Source organism: Montipora foliosa, chromosome 5 (genome assembly GCF_036669935.1).
Source record: "Montipora foliosa isolate CH-2021 chromosome 5, ASM3666993v2, whole genome shotgun sequence".
NCBI classification, from domain to species: Eukaryota; Metazoa; Cnidaria; class Anthozoa; order Scleractinia; family Acroporidae; genus Montipora; species Montipora foliosa.
The window spans coordinates 43,284,925-43,290,528 of NC_090873.1; positions in this window are offsets into that span (position 1 = coordinate 43,284,925).

Genomic DNA, 5,604 nt, shown 5'->3' on the forward strand with positions numbered 1-5,604 from the left:
CAACATGGTTGCTGTAACGTCAGGTAAAAACCATCTATACACCCTTTTAATAAGTCTAATATATGCCGTTTTCGGCTAATGACGTCGAACTCATGCTTTCAAATTTTATTCAGAAATGTACAAAGGACTAAAACTTTTCCGATTTCTTTTCTTGTTTTAAGCCTTTGTACATTTCTGAATGAAATTTGAAAGCACGAGTTCGACGTCATTAGGGGAAAACGGCATGTATTAGACTTATTAAAAGGGTGTATAGCTCATGTACAAATTATCTAACTTGCTTAATGATCCACAGATCCTTTGGCGTGCGTTTATAACTTATTGTTAACACCGAGTCGACTACTATCAAATAATATGAATAGGACATCTACATCTACATCTACATCTACATCTACATCTACATTTTTTAAAGTCGGTAAAACCTTAAAAGGTACATCACACCAACTGTCAATAATATGTACAATCAAGAGAAAATGAGAGGACAGAGAGGGAGGCTCAGGGCGTTGGCCGGGATATGTCAAGTCCACGAAAGTTATTTTTAGACGAGCGGAAGTCTGTCTTCCGAGACGTCCGCATGCAGCCATCGACATACGTTAAGTCCACATCGTCCGTCATTACATGAAATCTTCGCTTTTCTTTCAAACATCAGACCGAGGTTGGCCTGCATCGGACGTCTCGGAAGACAGACTTCCGCTAGAACAAAGACTTCCGCTCGTCTAAAAATAACTTTCGTGGACATGACATATCCCAAGGGCTGGACCGGGAGCCTCCCTCTCTGTCCCCTCATTTTCTCTTGGTACAATATAAAAAAAGATAAATAAATAAATAAATAAATAAAAATATATTAACATTAAAAATATAAACATTAAAATGTAATGGTACTAATTTTCGATATAAAAATATAAAGAGAACTAGAACTTACAACGTCACGTGGGAGGGTGTTCCATTCAGCGATAGTTCTTGGAAAGAAAGAGAATTTAAAAGTGTCTATTTTGGCCATTGGGACCTTATATTTAAAAACATGACTGCGGCGTATGCGTAATTCATGATTACGGGATAATAAATTCTCAAGGTTAATGTCTATTAGATTGTTACTTAGTTTGTACATAAGAGATAATCTAGCCTGTTTACGTGTTAGTTACAATGAGTCCCTTCCAAGTGTTTCGATAAGTTCAGTTACACTACTTTCACGGCGATAATTATTCATACAGAATCTAGCGGCTTTCCTCTGAATCATCTCAACAACATGAGTGTCCTTCTGGTAATACGGGTCCCAGATTTTCACTCGCGTATTCCAGCTTTGGGCGAACAATTGATTTATAGAGAGTTTCTTTAACATCACGAGAACTATTCCAAAAGTTTCGTTTAACCAATCCAAGCATTTTGTTCGCGTTTCCAGCGATGTCAGAAATATTGTTCAGACCATTTTAAGTCCTTCTTTAAGGTAACACCGAGATAAGTTATAGAGTTCGAGTATCGCATTGCAAAACGTGTAAGTTCTTGTTGCTTTAAACTAAAGTCAATTCCGTTATTGATGGAGACTAAAGCTGAAGTCAGTTTTTTTTACGTTCCTTAAATTAATCTTCGTTTCCCTTAAATAGCCTGATTGCAAATTCGTCCATGTTATATTTTACAGGAAGTTAAAACTTCCAGTCAAGTCTTTAAAAAGCTTGTTGCTTTTTATAGCTAGAAACATCTTACCACCTCTTAAAATGAGATTTCGACCCCCGTGAATTTGGAACCCTTCGTCCAGATTCACTAGGACACCGGTACCCCTGCGTGTTTTAGCCCCTTCACTTGAATATGGTAATACTGCGGGTCATCCCTCAAGCGATCTTTGAAGCGAAGGTTGGCTAACTTCTACAATGAAACCACCTCTCCTGGTCCAAACATATAGTTGACAATTATCCTTCGAAATCGCGCGGAATATCGCCTGATTTTATCGTGCTCTGAATAGTGCTCTCCACATGCGCTGATTGCCTAACTCGGAGGTGACTACCCAAAAACTATAATTTCACCCCCGAGTAGCTGAAGAGAAACAAAATGGATTCTGGCGCGCAAGATTTAAAATTTCCGACCACATTTTACAAAAAAAATGTAGTTTTTTGGTTCACTTTTTATTCCGCGCGCTTGTGTGGTTATTACTAAAAGAATAATTATTCACCCCAGTGTCAGTGTCGGTAATTATTGTATAATAATTATTGACCTCACTATTATTGCAAGAATGACGTAGATGATACCATCAATCAATCAATCAATCTGGATCAAAAGGAACAATACATACCGGTATTGTTGTGAACCATTAGCTTAGGTAAAAATGAGTACTACTTTCAAGCTTCGACACGAAGATACGCAAAATAGCATTTGCCCCGAAGTCGATGCAAAAATGACACCTGTTGCTTGAACAAAACAAACCCTCGTTCTGGAACGTTGACGTAAGGTCTACTCTTTGCAGCCTCTGATGGTGACGAGTTACAGGTGCTCGCAGTTCATCACCACCATCATCAGAATGTTCACTTGCAACCGCGCGAGCATCTCTACGATCCTCGTGTTCATCTTCATCAAATTCATCGATCGTTGCTTGGCTGAAGCGATTCTCTTTTTCTTGTAGAAGTGTTTTCATGATGATGATACCGTAGACCGTAGACTGAAATTATGTCATCACCGTTAAATGAATCATCTAAAAAAAGATAGAAACATTAAAGAGGAGCACGTGGTCTTCGCACAAATCCAGCTCAGTTGGAAATACGAAAGCATGGCTACTCCGTTTCGTACTTACCTGATATTTTTTCGATTGTAGCCGGTGAAAACGTTTTCTTCTTCATCCATGCCTTAATGTCCTCACTACTAAATGATCGGTGGAAGTTTACCATCAGAAAGCGGTTAGTATAAGGACTAAAACTGAGGTTTGCAATATCTCTTGGAATACTTGTGCAGACCGTGGCTGTCCAAACTCGGCAAATGAGGAGGACTAAATTTTCGAAAAATGCAGCCCTTATACCACAACTGGATCGATATGTCGATCGAGGTACCCTATAAGATACATGATGCTACTGATTTTTAAACGGTAATATGACTTTACCAACTGCAGTCAAAATAGCTCCTGTGATGGGACCGATACGCTTAAAGGGGTTGAATTGTTTTCTACTGTAGGCCAAACCGGTTTTTGGTGCGGCTGAAACGGTTTTAATTGATATCAAAATAGACCATATCGACAAAATGACCCCATGAAGGGTCAAATCAGCTCTAGGGGCAATAGAGCTGAATCGGCACTTTGGGGCTGAAACAGATCTTTTCGATTTACACTGTAGGCAAGTACTTGATCTTGCCTTTATTATTAGTAATTACTCAATTGATTGTGTTAAGGAAGCTATTTTTCTTGGTGTAATTTTTGATGAACATCTAACATGGAAATCTCATACACACAAAGTTGCGAGAAAAGTGTCTAAAGCCATAGGGTAATGCATAAATCAAGTTTTTGCCTAAATTCTTCTTTGTTGCGGCTGGGTTCCCTGTAGCATTTTCGCGCCCTTGGCATCACGTGATGTTTTCTTGTTTTTCACTTTTTTTGACACATTTGTATGATCGGCGTGTCACCCTGTTTTTACGAGGAAATTTGTTTGCGAATTTGTCAATAAACTCAGCTAAAACGGTGACTTAATCGCCTTCTACAAGGACACTTAATTATAACTTAGTTTTCCCTGCTTCTTCTACTGTGCGAGTGCCTGGGCGTCGACTTCCCCTTCAAACCTCAGAAGATAACTATACTTCAAAAACGTGCTGTAAGAATAATGTCGAGGAGTGCTTTCGATGCTCACACTAACCCTTTGTTTAAAAGACTAGTAATTTTAAATATTGAGCGTATCTATAAACTTCAAATAGAAAAAATTATGTGCCTATATAAATTTGGCTTACTTCCTGATAGCTTTCATGATATGTTTTTGGTTGACACGCGAAGTGCATTCTAATGAAACTAGAAATTCGGAGTTTTTCCATTTGCCCCGTTCCAGGACTAATGTAAGAAAATTCTCAATCTGTTTCCAAGTTCCTGAATTCTTCAATTCTCTTTGTTTTGAAATTCAAAATGAAGCAAGTATCGCCACCTGTTCTCGTAAACTGAGAGCATTCCTCTTATTATAATATTTCATTTTTTCCCTATTTTCTTGCTTCTTTTTTTAGCCTAATCTCTATGTAATACAATTATCTAGAATATTTTAATATTTCGTACACTGTTTAGTAGCTGTACCTATAATCTGACATGTATACTTCTGTTGAAATTTCGTATATCAATTAATTAATTGAGGGAGCCTATCTCTTGTAAGCCCAGTGGTTTCCCGTGGGGCTTCCTCGTCATAAGCTTTTTTAAATTCTTTAAATACTATGCTCTGAACTGCGGCAAAGAAATATACTTGAACTTGAACTTGAATAAAGTATGTAATATGTATATTTATTATATGGCTCTGTCTCACAAGGACTGGGAACTACCAAATTGACGAATTTGATTGGCTAAAATCGATATTGACCGCGGTCTAGATTTTCCCATCTAGACCGGCATCTAGACCAGTAATGTTTTGCGGTGAAAAGATGCAAACTAAAATGCAAAAATATTGAGTATTTTCTTCTACCAATATTTATTTATGGAAGTGCCAAACAGTGTGATGGCAAAAGAGAGGATGACGAGCAAACTTTGACAGAATTAAGTTCAGCTCATCGCCACTCATCGCCGTTCGCAAGCAAAATGTCAGTTAGCACAAACCAGTTACATTAAACGAATTAAATTGTTCTTTTTTGCCATATAATAAACATCTTATTAACCGAGCTTAGTCAGTCTGTATGGGAGAATCTTGACCTCGGTCGTGTGTACAGACCTCACTGCGTTCGGTCTGTACTCACGACCTCGGTCAAGATTCTCCCATACAGACCTCCTGCTCGGTTAATAAGATTAATAAGATGGGCACGAGTAAAAGTTAAAAGTTCTCCGGCGAGTGCAAATTGAGGAATTTCAAAACCGAACACGAGGAACTGCCAAACACAAAATGAACGAGCAAGTTCATACAAGTTTTTATTTATCACATATACGGGACAAAATCACTCCATCGCTTTGTTGCCATAGCAACTTCCGTTTTGCACTCTGAAACCTCTTTTGCACTCTAACCTATTTATGCATTCGTTATAAACAAAAGAGAAACCCAATACTCTGTTGAGTAAAATAATAAGTATGTACTGATGTATAAAGTGTGAGACCCAGATGCTATCTCTCGGGGAACCACCACTTTGGGTCTCCGGGCTTCTGGCAATCGGCATACAAAAGCAAAAGAAATATGTAAAATAATAGAAGATTTTATGACCATTCGAAAACTCGATAATATATATTTTTTTACAGTTATGTGCTTAGTTACCTGGCCTTTAACTGAAAGTGAGGCTGGAGTTGACCTTCTCATGCTACAGACCTCCCTACTTTTCTTATGTTAATGATGTTCTCACGCTAAAAGTTGGAATTAACACGAGAAAAGCAGTGAGGTTTCTACCAAAACAAGGTAAACTCTAGCCTCAATTTCATTAATAGGCCAGGTAACTAAGCACACAACTGTAAAATGGTCTATTTCG